The sequence below is a fragment of the Coregonus clupeaformis genome, chromosome 30 (assembly GCF_020615455.1).
Source record: "Coregonus clupeaformis isolate EN_2021a chromosome 30, ASM2061545v1, whole genome shotgun sequence".
NCBI lineage: Eukaryota > Metazoa > Chordata > Actinopteri > Salmoniformes > Salmonidae > Coregonus > Coregonus clupeaformis.
In genome coordinates, this window is record NC_059221.1 from 20,293,184 (window position 1) to 20,317,361 (window position 24,178).

At 43.1% G+C, this 24,178-nt stretch overlaps 1 long non-coding RNA gene across 1 annotated transcript; it reads left to right on the forward strand.

Annotated features, from left to right (window-relative positions):
* Positions 1–1,133: 1,133 nt before the first annotated feature.
* LOC121546702 lies at positions 1,134–23,704 on the forward strand. Its single transcript, XR_005996402.1, has 3 exons — positions 1,134–1,206; positions 23,283–23,312; positions 23,442–23,704. It is a non-coding gene; the product is annotated as an uncharacterized LOC121546702 (long non-coding RNA).
* The last annotated feature ends 474 nt before the right edge of the window (positions 23,705–24,178 follow it).

Below are 24,178 nucleotides of genomic sequence, written 5' to 3' on the forward strand. Positions count from 1 at the left end.
GGCCGTGACAGTATGAGGACCAGATTGTGAATTTAGCCAGGACACAGGGGTTAACACCCCTACTCTTACGATAAGTGCCATGGGATCTTTAGTGACCACAGAGAGTCAGGACACTCGTTTGACGTCCCATCCGAAAGACAGCACCCTACACAGGGCAATGTCCCCAATCACTGCCCTGGGGCGTTGGGATATTTATTTATTTTTAGACCAGAGGAAAGATTGCCTCCTACTGGCCCACCAACACCACTTCCAGCAGCATCTGGTCTCCCATCCAGGACCAACTCAACTTAGCTGCAGAGGCAAGCCAGCAGTGGAATGCAGGGTGGTATGCTTCTGCAATACTAGTTACACATTGATGTCATGGCTACCAACCTTCTTCAAAGATTCATTTCCGCACGCCAGGTATTGAACTTTATTACTTCAGTCTCTTTCTTTGCCTTATCCAAAAAGTATGTCTTACCTATACTGGCCTTCTTCACCCAAAATAAATGGTCTAACCATTGCAATTTAGTGTAATCTGACAATTCACTATATCATAACTCATACCTCTAATATGGGTTGTTCCAGGTATGGGTGTGTAATGTAATTCAATTGTTGGTTGCAGTCCTATCTGCGCTCTTTGGAGGCATAATTTCAGATCACCTCATTCAGCGAGGTGTAAGAATGACATAGTTTAGAGGACAATGTTTGTTTGGTTGTTTGTGTTGCTGCTGGCAGTGCTTTCGTAGTTATTGAAGCCATTTGGTAATAACAGACTGTTCTCTGTTCTAGGATTTGGAACAGCATCTGTTAAGAAGATGATGCAGGTAAGGTTTAAAATCTCTAATTTACGTTCTTGTGTAACTGAACACATAATATTCAGTGTTATGTGGGCAGAGAGAAAGAATGCGTAAGAGGTTTGTTCAGACAGGTGGGATCTCCACATTTTCATGCCAGACAAGGAAATGAGACATATCCATCGGAATATGTCTGAATTATTTTCCATGACTGACATAACTGAATTAGCTATCTCTTGAAATGGGGAATTTAAAGTTAAAAAAGTTGATTCTGCTATGTTACATCCTCTCTGGTGATCAGCATGTTTCTGTCCCTCCTTAAATACAGTTAATGTCCATGGGTGTGTCCAGTGTGTTTATCCACTCTCCATTTCCCTTCAGCTGTGGCCTTTGTCTCTACTGCTATGGGCCTGGCCACCTTCAACATCAGGTGTGCATCTGTTTGTGTGTTCATGTCACATTATTCAGTACACATAATAGAGGTACACCTGTACATACATACACCTGTAGGGTAACTTCTCATCCAGGTATTAGTATACTAACTCATTACCATTATCCCTATGCCCTAGTGGTGTGTCTGTGAATGTACAGGACCTCGCCCATCGTGAGCTGGAACCTGGTTTGGTCAGTTTGTTCATCTCCAACTCGCTAGGTCCATACTTGCGAACATTAGAAAAAGTTTAAACTTAAACTTTTTCTCTGTCTCAAAATCTGCATCCACCAATCAAAATCGTAGACGTAGTTGCACATGATAGAATGCTACATGTTAGCTGTTCCCATTGGATAACCTGGCACACTTAGCCCTACGTTAACAACATCAGCTGGGTATGATTATTTCCTGTAACGAATTCTGCATCAGCCAATTACCAATGTTGACATAGTTGGACATGATCTAACACTTTTTTATGAAAGCATCCTTAACAGAAGTCAAACTTCACTTTCTGCTAATCAAAGTTACTAAAACAAATACAGAACCTCAACTGGAGGAATAGCTCACAATGTAGTGAGCCTGATTCCTTGTAGTTTTTGCCAAGTTCGAATAGCAGGTAAGATAAAGTTTTTTCCTTTGAAATTTAGAATTACATTTATTGTGTGAGTGTGTTGCAAAGGGAAGTGCAGCCCAAACCTTTTTTGTTTACCCCTATTTTCGTGATATCCAATTGGTAGTTACGGTCTTGTCCCATCGGGGCAACTCCCGTACTGGCTCAGGAGAGATAAAGGTCGAGAGCCATGCGTCCTCCGAAACACGACCCTGCCAAGCCGCACTGCTTGCTTAACCCAGAAGCACCAATGTGCCGGAGGAAACACCACACAACCAAAGTCAGCTTGCAGGCACCCGGCCCGCCACAAGGAGTGGCTAGAGCGCAATGGGACAAGGACATCCCAGCTGGCCAAACCCGCCCCTAACCCGGACGATGCTGGGCCAATTGTGCACCGCCTCATGGGTCTCCCGGTCACAGCCAGCTGTGACACAGCCTGGGATCGAACCCGGGTCTGTAGTGACACCTCAGCCTTAGACCGCTGCGCCACTCGGGAGGCCAGCCAAAATCTTTTAAATGAAGATTATTAAGACATTTAATGAGGAGCTTCTTGGAGACCTACACATAGGCTACTGCTATATAAATAATCGTCGCTACAATATAGACTATATATGGAAGCCCTGAAGCCCAAGGCAAAAAAATTATAATACAAATGTTGACCCTTGAAATGATCTTGTTTGAACGACTTTGTATCTCTTTCAAACGACTTATAATCTCTTTATCTACTTAGTAAAAAGTACTTGAAACGAGATACTAAGTCCTTCAAACAAGATACTAAGTCCTTCAAACTAGATAATTGTTCTTCTGTCTAATTAAGCCTAATTTGTTATGCTGGTTGTCAGACCATGTAATAGTTGCTGCAATCATTCATTCACTGATTCTATCTATTGATATGATTGACAGTTCTTTGATAGCCTAAAGCATGGCTGCTTTTGAATGTCAGAGCATGTCAGTGGGGTGTGGAGCGAGGAGCAGAGTGTAATAGAGCAGATTTTTTAAAATGTTGCCGGCCTTCTCTCCGGCTCCAATTTCGCTCTGGTACTGCTCAGCCACAAGCGTTGGGTATGCTCTGCCTAGAATATTTTGTTTCCATTATCATTATTCTTTAAATTAGGCCTATTCAGTTGTAATGATTTAGCCTACCCCACCCACGGTAGCATATATCTAGTTTATATTCTACTTTTTAACATTAGGATGTGTAGGTTCTATTTTGAAGGACTTCTAATGTATTAACGGATGTTTTAGGTATGGCAATACATAGGCTACTATAAAATGTATTTTTGTTTTTCTTGGAATGGAAACACCATAATATAAATCCATTTAATTAAGCTAAAATATCAGAAAGAAATCGTCAATAATAAAGGCCATTATCAGCTTCCTTTAATAAATAAAAGGTAATATATAAGCTCAAACTGCAGCCGTGAAATGATTTGCGCACAGAAGTAAGCCCCAACAAGCTTCATATGTGCATTGAGCGTGGGAGATATATACAGAAAATATATATAAAATAAAACATATACGAGTAAATCAGCCTGAATATCAGGACGCACAACTGCAGTGCGTTTCGACTACTAATTCATACGCACATTGCATCTCTAGATAGGTACCACAATACTATATATTTCTGTTACACCTTAAATCAAATAATTGTATTACCAAGCATGATCAGCCTTGGTGTGTCTGGCAAAGGAATTTGCGCCTCGACATCAACCCGAGTTGCAGTGACCTAAAATCACAAAACATAAATAAAAAAAGATTCAAATAATGTGTAATATTACAGTATAAACACTATTAATAATATACAGTACCAGTCAAAAGTTTTGACACACCTACTCATTCAAGGGTTTTTCTTTATTTTTACTATTTTCTACATTGTAGAATAATAGTGAAGACATCGAAACTATGAAATAACACATGTAGAATCATGTAGTAACCAAAAACGTTTTAAACAAACCAAAATATATTTGAGATTCTTCAAATAGCCACCCCTTGCCTTGATGACAGCTTTGCACACTCTTTGCCATCTAGATGTGTGAAAGTTAGTGTATAAGCTAATGATTTATGATGTATGACATTCCTGGGAGTGTGTAAACTTACATTTTGTATTACCATATCATTTTTGTATGTTCTCTATAGTTATGTACTTGAAAATGTATCAATTGACCAATTTGGCACTTTTGGGCAGACTTGATACAAAATAGTCCAATATTGCAACGCTTCACTGGATCAATCTGAAACTTTGCATACACACTGCTGCCATCTAATGTCCCAAATCTAATATTATATTGTGGCCTTTCTCTTTACATTTTACATTTTAGTCATTTAGCAGAAACTCTTATCCAAAGCGACTTACAGTTAGTGAGTGCATACATTTTTCATACTGGTCCCCCGTGGGAAACGAACCCACAACCCTGGCGTTGCAAGCGCCATGCTCTACCAACTGAGCTACAGGGGACTTGCATTTCAAAGATGATGGAACAAAAAAAATAAAAAATACGCATGTTTTTTTGTTTGTATTATCTTTTACCAGATCTAATGTGTTATATTCTCCTACATTAATTTCACATTTCCACAAACTTCAAAGTGTTTCCTTTCAAAATTGAAAAAAAGGGTCCGATCCTTAAGAGGTTAAAGAAGAAAATTACAATGTGTAAGAAATACAGTCCTCACCAATGTTCGCTCTAATTATTTTCAGCACTGAGCAAATTTCAGGTCTGCTGAGCACAAACTTGAACGTTGTGAAAATTCTGTGCAACTTCCAGCGCGCGTTTACTGTGAACACTGAGGCTGTACCCGCTTTAAGTGGCCAAGTAGGCTACTGTGGCTTTTTGATCATAATGTAGGCCTACCAGAGTGGCCTACCATCAAAAACAATGGAGAAGATGCATCCCATAACAGCTGTTCTATCATTCAGCGTCCAGTAGCAGCCAATATGTGTTGTTCAATGTAGGCCTGCATTCCATTAGACTTTTGAAAAAAACATGCAGGGCTTGACATTAACCTGTTTATCCACTTGTTCTTCAGATAAGGAGGTGACTGAAAATGTTGTTGTGTTGTTTGATGCAAGAAACCACTTAACAAAATAAAATGCATTATTATTCCCATATTATTATTCCAGAGAATCAGACAAATTATGCTGCCCTCTGCCTATTGGCTACTTAGCTTATTCAAGCCTGTCTCAATATACAACACTACCCCTTGAAGACAAAAAAAAGCTCTTTACCTGACTGGCTTTTCAAAGATTTCTAGAAATGTACACATTTAGTGCTCTTGTAGGAAGCAATCACTCCCCTATTGCTGACTGCAAATGATCTATAACTGGGCTAATAACTCACTAACTAGCAAAATTTGTGCACACTTGGCTACATGTAGCTCTCGCTTTGATCTCTAAACAAGTCCATCTACTCAGGACCACAGCTGTAAACACAGTCCAGTTAAAAGTAAATGGCACAGATCCATTTATGGCAATGGTCTATTTGCATATAGGCCTACTGCAGCTCTGATTGGTTATGCCGCACTGGTGTAGAGTAGGGGCTGAGTCCTGTGTGTCAATGCAACAGAATCCTACTCTGATGCGTTCTGCCTACAACAAAATATCTTGCGTAGTTCGTTTTGTTTCGGTATGTTGCATTGAAAGTGGCTAATATTGCGATGATTTCATCACAATTTCCACACTAAAGGAAAACGTTGATAGTGTTAACTAACGGAAAACTCCAGAAAGTTGTGTGAAGTTCAATCTTGTGCTTCTCTTCGTGGGCTCATATTTATTCTGCGTGGCAGTCCTGGGGAGCTGCGCACGGGTGCAGCTTAGAGAGAACATTTGCCATCACCATATGTATTTGAACAGTGAAGAGTAGAGCACTGGCTCTATACTCCAGCATTTTGGCTTTGAGATCAGATGATGAATATGATGTGAAAGTACATGTCACCTTTTATTTGAGGTTAAATATTGGGGTGGTGTGTTCCTACTCATTCTCACATTGTTCAAAGGTAAGAAACGATTGCTATTCAATTATCAATTAAATTGACTAAATAATAATTCATGGCAGGACTCTACAGTGTGACCATTTTACTCGCATATGCGCCTAAATATTTTGCTTTGCGACACAGAATTTTAATTTAGGCGCACCAGTGTGCCTAGAAAAATATAAAGGATTCTAGATTTAACAGCTAATTTTTCATTGTGCTCCTACATTTCTTGAAGACCCTCCATGCCTACACTGGTTTAATGAGAACACACTGAGTGATGCAGGGAAACAACAGAGAAACCTGACACTTTATAAACTGGTAGTGGGTAATTATCACTCAGAATATCAGCATTAACACATACATAATTAATCACAGAATCTGGTATAAAATGAACCCTGAGATCAATCAGTGACACAGACTGATAGAAACCAACAATTACATGGACCTGTGATTCTGTGACCAGAATCAGTGAGATCTTTCCAAATGTTTATCCAGCATCATTTTCTCCCATTACAACAACAAGGCCTTTAGTGTCTGTTGTTCCTTTGTATACAACTTTAGACACCTCTGCAGTGCTTTGATTTGTGAACCCTTTGGACTGTACAGCTCCCTGAACGGCATTGTTATAGAATTGCTCCTCAAATTCATTCATGACACCAACAACTTCAATGCTATGTGGAAACAATTGGCAGCTTCATAAGTAAGATTGGAGTAACTGGCGCCTCTCAGACAATGTTTTGCACAGGTTTCTAAAGTTGTGAAGTTTTCTGGCACACTCCTTGAAGTAGGAGTGCTTGCTCTCAAACCTCAGTGTCCACAAACGAATGAGTGGCCCAAATTGCAGGATGAGGTCGGGGTAGTGTAACAAGTAGTGATGCTTTTGTTTCAGTTTGGAGTCAGGGAACATAGGGCTTCTCAAATGCACATATTCTTCAATCAGAACCCTCAAGTATGCAATCTGATTGTGACTAATTTTGTGGGCACAAATTAGCTCAACCATCTCCCTCAGTTTGAGACACAACTGCCAGACCTCACTGTCTAGTGGGTTTTTTATCCTATCGCCTACATACACTGGTAGTAGTCGCAGAAAACACAAATTCTGGGCTGCATGGCTCCCAAGGAGGAAGCCCTTTACACACATGGACGTGGTTCAATGTGTTGAATTGAACTTGATCCCTTGAATTATGTCTTGGTCAGTGGTGGACAACTCCTCAACACTGTCTTGATAGTTACTGATTGTTCTGTTTGGGCCAAGCTTGTGAGGTGCTCTTTGAAAGGTCTCTCTCTCAACTAAGCAGTATCGGCAGAAATACTTACTACAGCTAAAGTTTTCTGTAAACCCACCAATACAGTGGGACCCAATATTGTCCCCAGCAATGGCGATCAATGACCCTTTAAGAGTTTCACCATCCCCTGTCTCAAAGCCTGAATCCTCAATATCCTTAAGATCTGCAATCAGATTGGAAAACACTTTCTCATGCCCAAAATATTTAAAATCATTCTCCCTACAGAGCAATGCATTGGATCGATTGATGATCGATTGTGGGGCAGAATCTCACCCAATGCATCCTGGTAGAGAATGATAGACAACGATAAGGAAACTCTTGTAACAGTACATTTTCCTTTAATTTTTTTTCCATCTGTCACGTCTTCTAAAACACTGGCAAGAGACATGCATTTTTGCCTGTTTGTATTGGTCTTTCATAGTTGACTGTCCCAGGAGCGATTTCAGTGTCTCTTTGATAGGGATGTATTAATTGTTTCACAATTCCTGACATTTAATCCTAGTAAAACTTCCCTGTTTTAGGTCAGTTAGGATCACCACTTTATTTTAAGAACGTGAAATGTCAGAATAATAGTAGAGAGAATGATTTATTTCAGCTTTTCTTTCTTTCATCACATTCCCAGTGGGTCAGAAGTTTATATACAGTGGGGGAAAAAAGTATTTAGTCAGCCACCAATTGTGCAAGTTCTCCCACTTAAAAAGATGAGAGAGGCCTGTAATTTTCATCATAGGTACACGTCAACTATGACAGACAAAATGAGGAAAAAAAATCCAGAAAATCACATTGTAGGATTTTTAATGAATTTATTTGCAAATTATGGTGGAAAATAAGTATTTGGTCAATAACAAAAGTTTCTCAATACTTTGTTATATACCCATTGTTGGCAATGACACAGGTCAAACGTTTTCTGTAAGTCTTCACAAGGTTTTTACACACTGTTGCTGGTATTTTGGCCCATTCCTCCATGCAGATCTTCTCTAGAGCAGTGATGTTTTGGGGCTGTCGCTGGGCAACACGGACTTTCAACTCCCTCCAAAGATTTTCTATGGGGTTGAGATCTGGAGACTGGCTAGGCCACTCCAGGACCTTGAAATGCTTCTTACGAAGCCACTCCTTCGTTGCCCGGGCGGTGTGTTTGGGATCATTGTCATGCTGAAAGACCCAGCCACGTTTCATCTTCAATGCCCTTGCTGATGGAAGGAGGTTTTCACTCAAAATTTCACTGTACATGGCCCCATTCATTCTTTCCATTACACGGATCAGTCGTCCTGGTCCCTTTGCAGAAAAACAGCCCCAAAGCATGATGTTTCCACCCCCATGCTTCACAGTAGGTATGGTGTTCTTTGGATGCAACTCAGCATTCTTTGTCCTCCAAACACGACGAGTTGAGTTTTTACCAAAAAGTTCTATTTTGGTTTCATCTGACCATATGACATTCTCCTAATCCTCTTCTGGATCATCCAAATGCACTCTAGCAAACTTCAGACGGGCCTGGACATGTACTGGCTTAAGCAGGGGGACATGTCTGGCACTGCAGGATTTCAGTCCCTGGCGGCATAGTGTGTTACTGATGGTAGGCTTTGTTACTTTGGTCCCAGCTCTCTGCATGTCATTCACTAGGTCCCCCCATGTGGTTCTGGGATTTTTGCTCACCGTTGTGATCATTTTGACCCCACGGGGTGAGATCTTGCGTGGAGCCCCAGATCGAGGGAGATTATCAGTGGTCTTGTATGTCTTCCATTTCCTAATAATTGCTCCCACAGTTGATTTCTTCAAACCAAGCTGCTTACCTATTGCAGATTCAGTCTTCCCAGCCTGGTGCAGGTCTACAATTTTGTTTCTGGTGTCCTTTGACAGCTCTTTGGTCTTGGCCATAGTGGAGTTTGGAGTGTGACTGTTTGAGGTTGTGGACAGGTGTCTTTTATACTGATAACAAGTTCAAACAGGTGCCATTAATACAGGTAACGAGTGGAGGACAGAGGAGCCTCTTAAAGAAGAAGTTACAGGTCTGTGAGAGCCAGAAATCTTGCTTGTTTGTAGGTGACCAAATACTTATTTTCCACCATAATTTTCAAATAAATTCATTAAAAATCCTACAATGTGATTTTCTGGAAAAAAAATGCTAAATTTGTCTGTCATAGTTGACGTGTACCTATGATGAAAATTACAGGCCTCTCTCATCTTTTTAAGTGGGAGAACTTGCACAATTGGTGGCTGACTAAATACTTTTTTCCCCCACTGTACACTCAATTAGTATTTGGTAGCATTGCCTTTAAATTGTTTAACTTGGGTCAAACGTTTCGGGGAGCGTTCCACAATAAGTTGGGTGAATTTTGGCCCATTCCTCCTGACAGAGCTGGTGTAACTGAGTCAGGTTTGTAGGCCTCCTTGCTCGCACACGCTTTTTCAGTTCTGCCCACAAATGTTCTATAGGATTGAGGTCAGGGCTTTGTGATGGCCACTCCAATACCTTCACTTTGTTGTCCTTAAGCCATTTTGCCACAACTTTGGACGTATGCTTGGGGTCATTGTCCATTTGGAAGACCCATTTGCGACCAAGCTTTAACTTCCTGACTGATGTCTTGAGATGTTGCTTCAATATATCTACATAATTTTCCTTCCTCATGATGCCATCTATTTTGTGAAGTGCACCAGTCCCTCTTGCAGCAAAGCACCCCCACAGCATGATGCTGCCACCCGCGTGCTTCACGGTTGGGATGGTGTTCTTCGGCTTGCAAGTACCCCCTTTTTCCTCCAAACATAACGATGGTCATTATGGCCAAACAGTTCTATTTTTGTTTCATCAGACCAGAGGACATTTTCCAAAAAGTACGATCTTTGTCCCCATGTGCAGTTGCAAACCGTAGTCTGGCTTTTTTATGGCGGTTTTGGAGCAGTGGCTTCTTCCTTGCTGAGCGGCCTTTCAGGTTATGTCGATATAGGACTTGCTTTACTGTGGATATAGATACTTTGTACCTGTTTCCTCCAGCATCTTCACAAGGTCCTTTGCTGTTGTTCTGGGATTGATTTGCACTTTTCGCACCAAAGTACGTTAATCTCTAGGAGACAGAACGCGTCTCCTTCCTGAGTGGTATGATGGCTGCATGGTCCCATGGTGTTTATACTTGCGTACTATTGTTTGTACAGATGAACGTGGTACCTTCAGGCATTTGGAAATTGCTCCCAAGGATGAACCAGACTTGTGGAGGTCTACAATATTTTTTCTATGGGCTTGGCTGATTTCTTTTGATTTTCCCATGATGTCAAGAAAAAAGGCACTGAGTTTGAAGATAGGCCTTGAAATAAATCCACGGGTACACCTCCAATTGACTCAAATGATGTCAATTAGCCTATCAGAAGCTTCTAAAGCCATGACATCATTTTCTGGAATTTTCCAAGCTGTTTAAAGGCACAGTCAACGTAGTGTATGTAAACTTCTGACCCACTGGAATTGTGATACAGTGAATTATAAGTGAAATAATCTGTCTGTAAACAATTGTTGGAAAAATTACTTGTGTCATGCACAAAGTAGATGTCCTAACCGACTTGCCAAAACTATAGTTTGTTAACAAGAAATTTGTGGAGTGGTTGAAAAACGAGTTTTAATGACTCCAACCTAAGTGTATGTAAACTTCCGACTTCAACTGTAGCTAAAGTTCTTTTTGAAAAATGACTTTCGTGTTTTATTCCGACCTTAAGACTCCTTCATTATGTACTGTAAGCAGATCTTCTTGTGATACTTCATCAATGATTTGCTTTATGTCACTGTCCTGCAAGTTAAGTATAGATAACTTCTCGTGGAGTTTTGAAAGCACACCTTTCATTCCACAGTTATGGACCTCCTGGAACTCCTCTATTATGGACTGTATTGTGCTGCTAAATTACTCAACAATGCCCCTTGGTCAACTTCATCAACTAAATCATCTTTATCGACATGTGCATCTGCGAGTGTGACAGTCTCATCATCTACTGTGTTTTCTGCATTTTGTCTGACATGACTGTGATCTGCAACCGGCTCCTTATGTTTTCTGCTCAGATGGAAGTTAAAAGATGACCTGACCCGGAAATATCTGGAGCAGCCTCTATGGGGACAAGACACCTTTTTCCCCATCTCTGATATGCCATCTCAAATGAGCACACAAAACTGAAAAAATAGGGTTCTGAAATGAGCATCCCTGAACCTGGCAGGTCCATGTTGAGTCGCCTCATTCTGAGGTTTTGTCTTTTTATGCCGCCTATATACATGGGATTTAAAATCAGAGAAGTTCTTAAAATTGCAAGGGCACTCCTCTACCCCACAAGCAAAACTGTAGTTCGCCACATTTCTAAGTTTTTTTGCATGAGTAATGAATGCTTTAATATTTAGGCAACAGAAATCGCAGGATTTACACCTGTACATTACCAATAAAGCTACTTACAGCTACCAGCCAGCCTGCAATATGAAAATTACACTACACCCAGCCACCAAATTGCATGCACACACCTGGAGCTATCAAGCTATACCATGCAACTCATGCCACACAATCTCAAGAAAAATAGACTACAATGCAAAATAAAATATCAGTCTGTGCCTGATGTTTCAGATATAATTAATTTAAAGTTGCCTAATTAATGGATGGATAAGGATAACTTCTGAAAGATTAGCAAAAGCACGAGGGAAAATTCAACTCAAGCGGGAAAATGCCATGACCATTGAATAATGATAGCGAGCTAACCACACAATCTGAAGAAAATGAAAATAAAAGATAACTTTAATATCCTGCAGGGCAAAATATCAGTCTGTGCCTGTTGTTTCTGAATTAATTAATTTAATGGATTAATAAGGATAACAAAAGCAGGGGGGATATTCCACTACACTTCTGCTAAATCACACACACCCCCAGACTGAATAGAGCTAACCAGAGATATTTAGAGAAATGTGTCCAAAGCAATGGAGATTCCCATCTCTGAGCTATAGCTAACGTTAGCAAGCACCATTCTCCTTCCATCTGAGATGCCTCTCATTCCAACTACAGAATCCCCCAAAAAGGCAAAATATCAGTCCGTGCCTGCTGACAAACTAAAGGTGCATTCGACCTAGCTAAACTCTCGCTCCCTCACTAGACGGACAGTATTTTTGTAAGGTGTAGCCTACGACCACTTTGCCACTAAAGGGACAGGGCGAATCTTCTTTGCATATCAGACCAGGTTTGGCAGAAGGCATGAAGATCTCTGATTGATAAATATGCCCCTATGTATTGTGACACTTAGTCAAGATAATTTTCAAAACTAAAATACAGATTCAAGTATTTATTTTCATTGTATTCTCTTTACAGCAATAGCCATTTGCTTTCTAAACTATGTTTTCCAGCGATTGTATTTTGTAATATTTTGATAAGCCTGGCTGGACCTCTACTTTTCACTGACAGTCGCAACTAAACAATCATCTATTTGATATTTGCCTTACTCGTGCTGCCTTTCCTTCTGACTGTAGACAATGTGATTTAAAGCTAAGCTAAGGATCCTCTGTGGCCAAATCATACTTTAGTAGCCTATTTTTAATGGTTTTATTTATTTATGTATAGACAGCAGTAGGCTAATTAGGCTATATAATTTTGGCAATTCAATTATATTTACTTTAGGGAACGCTTAGCTTCCCCTAACCTTATGGACACGCCACCTATGTGTAGGGAGGTAACTTGATATCATAAGGGAATTGCTTAGACCGCACTAACCGGTAGGACTAGTTATCTCATGCACTCTGGCAGAGAAGTAGTCTATGTGAGCTCTTTAACAGTAGCCTAAACGTTAAAGTATCCATCACCAATAAATGAATAAACTTCAGAGATAATAGGCTGGTTTATCCTTTAATTGTTGAAGTGTTGGCTAATGGTTTACTGAAATATAAGGAAGCTATCCGATTTTCAATAGCACCGATGACAACAACCTATTAATTTGATGATAAGGGTGAACCGTGCATAATGCATGGATTTAGCTGACAGGTTGCAATATAAATTGTCACATTGCAGGGATCAACTTGCTGTGGCATGCAGTTTTATTGCCTCATGCAGTAGTAGCAGTTTTAGGCCTAATAATAATAATAAACTATTACTACCTTACAGTGGAGTAAAGTACTTAAGTAAACATACTTTAAAGTACTACTTTAAAGTTTTTTTGGGTATCTGTAATTTACTTTACTATTTATATTTTTGACTACTTATACTTTTACTTCACTACATTCCTAAAGAAAATAATGTACTTTTTACTCCATACATTTTACTTGACACCCAAAAGTACTCATTACAGGACAGAAAATGGTCCAATTCACACACTTATCAAGAGAACATCCCTGGTCATCCCTACTGCCTCTGATCTGGCTGTAAGGGATCGGGGGTTGGCTGGGTCTAGACAGAGTCTGACACTTCCCCGATCTACAGAGAGGGGGAGTCATCAGACTCGATCTGGTTCACCTGAGTTCTGAGCACACCTGTCCGTAATTAGGGTAGGATATAAGGTGTGCTCAGAAGTTCAGTCGGTGCGAGGTATTGTTCCTTTGTGACTTGCTAAGCGTTTTGTTCAGAGAGAGAGAGAGAGAGAGAGAGAGAGAGAGAGAGGAGAGAGAGAGAGAGAGAGAGAGAGAGAGAGAGAGAGAGAGAGAGAGAGAGAGAGAGAGAGAGAGAGAGAGAGAGAGAGAGAGAGAGAGAGAGAGAGAGAGAGAGAGAGAGAGAGAGAGAGAGTTTGTTGTTGTTTTGATTACCCGTGTATCCGACCTGTGCCTTGTTTGACTCCCCGAATTGCTTAATCCTCTGCTTGTCTACCCCAGTGATTACCGTGCTCTGATCCTGTGCCTGTGCCCTCGACTACGACTAAGCCCGCTCCTTTGGTACCTCTGACTGTCTATGCCTTGCCCGGTTTTGACCACAGCCCGCCCGACCACGATTAAGCTATACCCTTGTCTGTACTCTAATAAAGCATCGCTATTCTGCGATTGGATCTTACCACTCTGTCCGAGTATTCATTACAGAATACCTCGCCATTACCATGGATCCAGCGGAATTACAGAGGCGATGGGAGATACAAGAGAAACGGATGGATGAACTCCTACAGCTACTCCACGCTGGTGCGGCTGAAGGCACCACACCGAGCACGGTCAGTCCTCGTCATGCACCTCCGATTTCTCTACCTACAAGGTACGACGGGGAACCTGGCAAATGTCAGGGGTTTCTACTCCAGATGTCCCTGTATCTGTCATATAATCGTACTATGTTTTCAGATGACCGTAGCAGGGTGGATTTCATGATTTCTCTGCTAACGGGAAGAGCACTGGATTGGGCTACTGCGCTTTGGGCAGCTGAGGTCCCCGAGCTGAATGCGGAAGTTCAGTTCAAGAGACTGTTTCAAGAGGTGTTCGACCACCCAGTATCTGGGCGTAGTGTGGGAGACCAACTGTGCGAACTTCAGCAGGGCCGTCGCACAGTAGCCGACTACGCTTTAGAGTTCCGTACTATAGCAGCCGGTAGCGGATGGAGGCGAGACTGCTTTGCTCACAGTTTTCCAAAGAGGGCTGCGCAAAGACGTACAGACTGAGTTGGCTTGTCGAGGAGATATCACTGCGCTACATGAGTTTATCAAAATAGCCATCGCTATTGATAATCTTATAGTGCAACACAAGGCATCCACTGTTCGGGAGCCCTCGAGCACTGGTCCTATGCAATCGACAGAGCGGAGGAGAGAATCTGAGGAGGAACCTATGCAACTGGGACGGTCACCTCTACAAGGGTCGGTGAGACAACAACGTCGGCAAGACGGACTATGCCTGTATTGTGGTCAGTCGGGTCATGTCGTTCGTCAATGTCCGGTACGACCTAACCGTATCCCAGGGTATCGCCTCGGAACTGCCAAACCGGTGAGTGAGACTCCCGTTTTGAACATTACATCTAAACAAATGTATGTACCTGTTACCTTATCTGTCGGAGAGAAAGTGCGCAGGTTGGAAGGACTTATTGATTCCGGAGCGGGCGGCCAGCTTTCTGGATATGGGTCTTGCTGAGGAGTTGGGAGTTCAACTTATCCCAATTCAACCTCCCCTGCGAGTCAACGCGCTAGACGGTGAGCCCATGGGCACTGGGTTCATTACGCACCGTACCGGGAAATCAAGTTACAAGTGGGCTCCCTGCACCATGATAACATCATTCTGTTCGTCATCTCCGCTCCACGGGAGCCGCTAGTCCTCGGCCACCCCTGGCTCGTTACCCATGATCCGGTCATCTCCTGGAAGTCTGGCGATATCACGGCTTGGAGTGAGGTATGTAGGGCTGAGTGCCTCATTTTACCTTGCAAAACGTCTACTGTGGAGGATGCAAAGGGTGCGGTGTCTACTGTTGTTCCTACAGAGTACCAGGATTACGCGCAGGTGTTCTCCAAGGAGAGGGCTACCGTGTTACCACCGCATCGGGCCTGGGATTGTGCAATTGATCTGCTATCCGGGGCTACACCTCCTCGCGGACGAATCTACCCTTTGTCACAGCCGGAACGGGAATCAATGAGCAAGTATATTGATGAGGCACTTCAGCAAGGGGCCATTCGCCCATCTACGTTTCCCGCGGCATCCAGTTTTTTCTTTGTTAAGAAAAAGGATGGCGGACTGCGTCCTTGTATAGACTATCGAGGTTTGAACGATATCACCATTAAGAATCGTTACCCCCTTCCTTTGATTCCAGCAGCCCTCGAGCAGGTGGGGCAGGCCTCCGTCTACAGTAAACTGGACCTCAGGAGTGCGTACAATCTGGTGCGCATTAGAGAGGGGGATGAATGGAAGACCGCCTTCATCACCCATCGAGGACATTATGAATATTGTGTCATGCCCTATGGACTTACTAACGCGCCCTCTGTGTTCCAGGCGTTCATGAATGACATTTTTAGGGACTTGATTGATCGCTTCATCATAGTGTACATTGATGACATCCTAATCTACTCTAACTCTCTGAGAGAACATGTGTCCCATGTGCGACAGGTTCTGGACCGACTCCGCCAACACTCTCTGTTCGTGAAGGCCGAGAAGAGTGAATTCCATGTCACGACGATTTCCTTCCTTGGGGCCATACTCACTCCCGACGGGGTAAGACTGGATGAATCCAAGGTACAAGCTGTACGAGACTGGCCTCAACCCCAGACGGTGAAAGAGCTTCAGAGATTCTTGGGGTTTGCCAATTACTATAGACGGTTCGTGCGTAATTTCAGCACAACCGCAGCTCCCCTGTCGGCGATGACCAGCCACAAGGGCCGTGGGCTGAAATGGACGGAGGAGGCAGTGCGGGCTTTCGAGACATTGAAACAACGATTTACCACCGCTCCCATTTTATGTCAGCCGGATCCTACCTTGCCGTTCATCGTGGAGGTGGACGCCTCGGAGGTTGGAGTGGGAGCCGTGCTATCCCAGCGCCAAGGTGAGCCGCCCAAATCACGACCCTGTGCTTTTTTTTCTAAGAAGCTGAATCCGGCCGAGCAGAACTACGATGTGGGAAATTGTGAATTACTGGCGGTGAAGTTAGCCCTGGAGGAGTGGAGACATTGGCTGGAGGGAGCAGCTCATCCGTTCCAAGTGCTCACGGACCACCGCAATCTGGAGTATCTTCACAGTGCTAAACGGCTGAACTCCCGACAGGCAAGGTGGTCTTTGTTCTTCAACCGTTTCCAATTCACTGTTTCTTATATTCCCGGGTCCAAGAATTGTAAGGCGGACGCGCTTTCCCGACGGTTCGAGCGCACTGACAGACCGGTTGAACCAGAACCTATCCTCCCCATGAGTTGCCGTGCTGGTCCTGTGAGGTGGGCTATCGATGACACAATTCAGGAGAGCCTACAAGCGGAACCAGCCCCTCCAGAAACCCCGGTGTCCAAGGTGTTTGTACCAGCTCCGCTTCGACCTCAACTGATGGAATGGTGCCACACGTCGCTAGGATCTGGTCATCCCGGAATCACTCGAACTACACGACTCATCAGTCGAAAATACTGGTGGGATTCCCTCACAGATGACGTCAGAGACTACGTATTATCCTGCCCGGTATGTGCTCAGTCCAAGGCGCCTTGAGCACTACCGGAGGGTAAGCTGATGCCATTGCCAACTCCTCAACGACCCTGGTCGCACATTGCGATGGACTTTGTTACCGACCTACCAGAATCAGAGGGCCATACTGTAATTCTCGTGGTCATCGATCGATTCTCAAAGATGTGTCGGTTAGTACCCATGACCCGTTTACCTAACGCCACTCAGATGGCGGAGACTATGTTTAACCAGGTGTTCCGGCAGTTTGGTGTTCCAAAGGATATTGTTTCCGACCGGGGACCCCAGTTCGTATCCCGGGTTTGGAAGGCCTTCTGCGAACGCTTGGGCATCTCGGTGAGCCTCACCTCCGGGTATCATCCCCAGGCCAATGGGCAGACAGAACGGCTCAATCAGGAAATTGGGAAGTATCTACGGCAACAATGTTCGCGGCAGCCGCAAGAGTGGAGCCGATTCCTTCCTTAGGTAGAGTATGCTCAGAACTCACTCGTTCACACCTCCCTACGTCTAACGCCCTTTCAGTGTGTTCTAGGGTATCAACCACCCCTGTTTCCGTGGGATACCGCACCCGGGATGGTACCGGCGGTGGATGAGTGGTTCCGTCGGAGTGCGCAGGTCTGGGAGACGGCCCATCAACATATCAGTCAAGCCTCACAGCAGCAAAAGACCTATGCCGACCGACGCCGGAGACCTACTCCCACTTATCAACCCGGGCAACGAGTGTGGCTGTCTACCCGAGACCTGCGGTTCCGACGGAGCTGCAAGAAGCTCCAACCCAGGTACATTGGTCCCTTCAAAGTACAGAGACGTATTAACCCTGTCACCTACCGTCTGTTACTCCCTCGACACTACAGGATAAACCCTACGTTCCACGTCTCCCTGCTGAAACCTGTTCATTATAGCCCGATGTATCCACCAATCGCTCAACAACCTACTACACCACCTTTGGAGGATGAACAGGACACCACCTATACAGTCCACGAGATACTGGAGTCAAGACGGAGACGAGGGGGGCATCGAATATCTCGTGGACTGGGAGGGATATGGACCGGAGGAACGGTCCTGGGTTCCTGCTAAGGACATACTAGACCCCGCTCTCAAGGACACTTTCCACGCTGAACACCCAGATCATCCCGGACCCCGACCCAGAGGAAGACCACCCGGTAGAGGTAGAAGGCCGTCAGGAGCCGGCCCTGGGGGAGGGGGATACTGTAAGGGATCGGGGGTTGGCTGGAGTCTAGACAGAGTCTGACACTTCCCCGATCTACAGAGAGGGGGAGTCATCAGACTCGATCTGGTTCACCTGAGTTCTGAGCACACCTGTCCGTAATTAGGGTAGGATATAAGGTGTGCTCAGAAGTTCAGTCGGTGTGAGGTATTGTTCCTTTGTGACTTGCTAAGCGTTTTTGTTCCGAGAGAGAGAGAGAGAGAGTTTGTTGTTTTGATTACCCGTGTATCCGACCTGTGCCTTGTTTGACTCCCCGAATTGCTTAATCCTCTGCTTGTCTACCCCAGTGATTACCGTGCTCTGATCCTGTGCCTGTGCCCTCGACTACGACTAAGCCCGCTCCTTTGGTACCTCTGCCTGTCTATGCCTTGCCCGGTTTTGACCACAGCCCGCCCGACCACGATTAAGCTATACCCTTGTCTGTACTCTAATAAAGCATCGCTATTCTGCGATTGGATCTTACCACTCTGTCCGAGTATTCATTACACTGGCGGACTCACTAAACACAAATGCTTTGTTTGTAAATTATGTCTGAGTGTTGGAGTGTGACCCTGGCTATCCCTAAATAAATAAAAAACAAGAAAATTGTGCCGTCTGGTTTGCTTAATAAAAGGGATTTTTAATTATTCGTACTTTTACTTTTACTTTTGATACTTAAGTATATTTTAGCAACTACATTTTATTTAAAACCAAATACTTTTAGACTTTTACTCAAGAAGTATTTTACTGGGTGACTTTCACTTTTACTTGAGTCATTTTCTATTAAGGTATCTTTACTTTTACTCAAGTATGACAATTGGGTACCACTGCTACCTTACTATTCTGTGCAGGCTGACGGCGACCGATTAGGCCATTTCAAATACTTCAAGCTATAGTCAAAAGCGACCTACTGGGCAAAGAAAATTATGAGGTGTGCACGGATTATTTGGACAATAATGTCGTGTGGAGTGGTTTTTATTAGCGGGAAGAAGTTTAGCTGATGTCTAATTGTGTCTTTGGTAAACAAAAGTGTCACAATACATAGGTATCAATCAGGGCATTTGAAGCCGAGCAGAGATCTTCATGCCTTCTGCCAAATCTGGTCTGATATCGCAAAGAAGATTATTCCTGTCCCTTTGAGGATTTAGGTAATTAAACAGTATTTTTGGGACTGCGTCGAGCTGTTTTTATGCACCAATAATCTGTATTCTCTTTTGGTGATATCACCATTGTGCATGCCCTTGGTGACAGTCTGTTAGATTACAGCCAAAAGCTGTTTTGTGGGGTTTGTAGTGAGTCTCTTATAGAACGTCTGATCAATCAGTTGCCTGAGTACTTCAGTCTTATAGACAGTGTAGCCGTGTACAGTAACAGCGCATCCCTTGTCTGCTGGGAGGATGACTATAGATGTGTCATTCTGGAGACTTAAGGGCTTGTGTCTCAGAGCTGGTCAAGTTATTCCTGGCATTTCCTATTGCCGGAGCTTGGCTATGTCTTTACGCACCAGTCTGTGGTACCTATCCACAACTGGGTCCATAGGCCCAGGTGGAATGAACGTAGATGCATTATGCATTATTATAATCATCCACTTCGTTACATATGCGTTATTTGAATCGAGCATCAAGGACCAGCAATTAACCGTTTTTACCTTCACAAAAAAGCTTGATGCAAGGGGGCCTCCAACCCATGGTTACTGTACCCCTAAGGTCCAGAGTTAAATCAAATCAAATCAAATTTTATTGGTCACATACAAGTGTTTAGCAGATGTCATTGTAGCTAAATGCTTGTGCTTCTAGCTCTGACAGTGCAGTAATATCTAACAATTTCACAACATATACCCAATACACACAAATCTAAGTAAGGAATGAATTAAGAATATATACATATATGGACGAGCGATGTCAGAGCGGCATGGACTAAGATACCGTAGAATAGTATAGAATACATTATATACATATGAGATGAGTAATGCAAGATATGTACATTTTACATTTAAGTCATTTAGCAGACACTCTTATCCAGAGCGACTTACAGTTAGTGAATACATATATATACTTTTTTTTTATACTGGCCCCCCGTGGGAATCGAACCCACAACCCTGGCGTTGCAAACGCCATGCTCTATCAACTGAGCTACATCCCTGCCGGCCATTCCTCCCCTACCCTGGACGACGCTGGGCCAATTGTGCGCCGCCCATGAGTCTCCCGGTCGCGGCCGGCTGCGACAGAGCCTGGATTCGAACCAGGATTTCTAGTGGCACAGTTAGCACTGCGATGCAGTGCCTTAGACCACTGCGCCACTCAGGAGACTCATGTAAACATTAATGTAATATGTTAATGTAATATGTTATATGTTAAACATTATTAAAGTGACTAAGATACCGTAGAATAGTATAGAATACATTATATACATATGAGATGAGTAATGCAAGATATGTAAACATTATTAAAGTGGATAGTGTTCCATTTCTTAGTGGCCAGTGATTTCTAGTCTATGTCTATAGGCAGCAGCCTCTAATGTGCTAGTGATGGCTGTTTAATAGTCAGATGGCCTTAAGAAGAAGCTGTTTTTCAGTCTCTCGGTCCCAGCTTTAATGCACCTGTACTGACCTCACCTTCTGGATGATAGCGGGGTGAACAGGCAGTGGCTCGGGTGGTTGATGTTCTTGATTATATTTTTGGCTTCCTGTGAGATCGGGTGCTGTAGGTGTCCTGGAGGATGGGTAGTTTGCCCCCGGTAATGCGTTGGGCAGACCGCACCACCCTCTGGAGAGCCTTGCGGTTGCGGGCGGTGCAGTTGCCGTACCAGGCGGTGATACAGCCCGACAGGATGCTCTCAATTGTGCATCTATAAAAGTTTGTGAGGGTTTTAGGTGCCAAGCCACATTTCTTTAGCCTCCTGAGGTTTAAGAGGCTCTGTTGCGCCTTCTTCACCACACTGTCTGTGTGGGTGGTCCATTTTAGTTTGTCAGTGATGCGGTCCCGTCGATGTGGATAGGGGGGGTGCAACCTCTGCTGTTTCCTGAAGTCAATGATCATCTCCTTTGTTTTGTTGACGTTGAGTGAGAGGTTATTTTCCTGGCACCACACTCACAGAGCCCTCACCTCCTCCCTGTAGGCTGTCTCGTCATTGTTGGTAATCAAGCCTACTACTGTTGTGTCGTCTGTAAACTTGATGATTGAGTTGGAGGCGTGCTGCCATCTATCCACGGTTTCTGGTTAGGGTAGGTTTTAATAGTCACAGTTGGTACGACATGTCCTATACACTTCCTGATAAACCCAGTTACCGTATCAGTGTATTCGTCTAAATTATTTTCGCATGCTACCCAGAACATATCCCAGTCCGCGTGATCAAAACAATCCTGAAGCGTGGATTCCAATTGGTCAGACCAGCATTGGATAGTCCTTAGCACGGGTACTTCCTGTTTGAGTTTCTGCCTATAGGAAGGGAGAAGCAAAATGAAGTCGTGGTCAGATTTACCGAAAGGAGGGCTGGGGAGGGCCTTGTAAGCATCCCAGAAGTTTGAATAACAGTGGTCGAGTGTTTTAGCAGTGCGAGTACTACAGTCGATATGTTGATAGAACTTTGGCAGCCTAGTCCTCAAATTTGCTTTGTTAAAATCCTCAGCTTCAATAAATGCAGCCTCAGGATATGAGGTTTCCAGTTTGCATAAAGTCCAGTGAAGTTCCTTGAGGGCCGTCGTGGTATCGGCTTGAGGGGGGATATAAATGGCCGTGGCTATAACGGAGGAAAATTCTCTAGGGAGATAATATGGTCGGCATTTAATTGTGAGGTATTCTAGGTCGGGTGAACAAAAGGACTTGAGTTCCTGTATGTTACTACAATTACAGAAACATGGCTCTCTCGGGATACTCTGTCAAAATCGGTCCAGCCAGAGGGATTCTCAGTTCATCACGTTAACCGCTTAAGCGGTGTGCGCTATCTAGCAGCGATGGTAATAGAGGTACATGACAGCTATTTGACGAGACCATAAGGCTCTTTTACTTTTTTGAAGATGCACTATGCAGAAATCGCACCACCATTTCCTGATTGCTAAAATAGTTTTCCTAATTTCAGTTTATGTGACAAAACAAGCAAGTATAGTGTAGAGAATCATTGTACCATCTAAACCGCTGTGAAATATATTTTCCATAATAAAAATATTGTATTTTCAGCTGTTTGAAGCTAGTGTCCAAAACCGAAAGTAAAAGAAGTAAAAACGAAATTTAAGCACAGGAAGCATAGGAATAGTGCCCATAGAACAGATCTACAGCAGAGTGACAGATCTGTAACTCACATTTCTATGTGAATTTGGTCGGGTCTCCCAAAAAGTTACATATTGCAGCTTTATCAATTTAAGATAAACTTAAAATGTATAGACCTCATTGATATTTTTCTTTAAAAGCATGTGTGTGAAACGCATAAGCAAAAACGTGGGATTTTGTCATATATGTGAAAACATGGCTTTTGAATTTTGTCAAACGTTAGTAGCCTGTAGACTATTCAAAGATGTCATGCAATATTGGCACACTACACTTGTTCCAGAGCGGAACAAAAGTAAACCTTGAATTTCAAGGTTTAAAATATCCCTCTGGTGGCCAAGTTCACCTATTTTAAGAAATGCCATTGGTTGGTGGATATAAGTCTAAGACCTTTGATTGGCTGATACGGAATTTGCTACGGGAATTAGCATAGGGCTAAGTGTGCCAGGTTACCTAATGGGAACAGCCAACATGTAGCGTTCTATCACGTGCAACTATGTCAACGATTTTAATTTGCTGATGCAGATTTTGAGACTGAGAAAAAGTTTCAGTTGAAACTTTTTCTAATGTTCTATAAGTATGGACCCATTATCTATAGCCATCACTGTGTCTGTACACCTTTCCATTTGTTCCATTTAGATTGGCAAACAAATATGTTGGTCCCAGAAATGTCTCATTATTCCTTTCATTTTTTTCACAGGATTTTTGAATATGTGTGGGGCTTTCACAGGTAGGTATCAGATATCAAGACAGGATGTATACTGTACATCAGAATTATATGATATTCACGGTTAAGTGTATTATAGGCCTATGTACTGTATTTTACTGTGTAAATGAGACCAGTTTGTGTATCCTACAGGACTGGTGCTTTTCAACATCTCTGCTAACCTGATTAAGGTCACTACTTCCTGGGTTACGGTGTTCTCCCTCATCACAATGGTGAATACCATGGGCCTGGGAGCGTTCCTCATGTTTGGAGATGGCAATTCCGTGGACTTGTGGAATTTGTCCCAAGTCACACTTGTATGACCCACACAGAGATACTGCCAATAACTTAGTGTGTATACACTCCCCTGCATATTTATTTGGACAGTGAAGCTAAAACTTGTAATTTGTCTCTGTACCAGCATTTTGGATTTGAGATAAAATGTTTCATATGAAGTGACAGTACAGAATGTCTCCTTTTATTTGAAATTCACTTATATGTGTATTCAAGTAGTCAAAAATGTAGTATTTGGTCCGACATTCCGAGCACACAATGACTACATCGAGCTTGTGACTCTACAAATGTGTTGGATGCATTTTCAGTTTGTTTTGTTTTTGTTTCAGATCATGTAGTGCTCCATAGAAATTAATGGTAAATAATGTATTGTGTCATTTGGAGTCACTTCTATTGTAAATAAGAATATAATATGTTTCCGATCACTTATACATTAATGTGGACGCTACCATGATTACGAATGATCATAAATGAATCGTGAATGATGATAAGTGAGAAAGTTACAGGCACAAAGATCATGCCCCCAAGACATGCTAACCTGTTTTAAATTATGCCCTCTAGCACCAGGTCTGAGAATAAGATCATGTTGGGATACA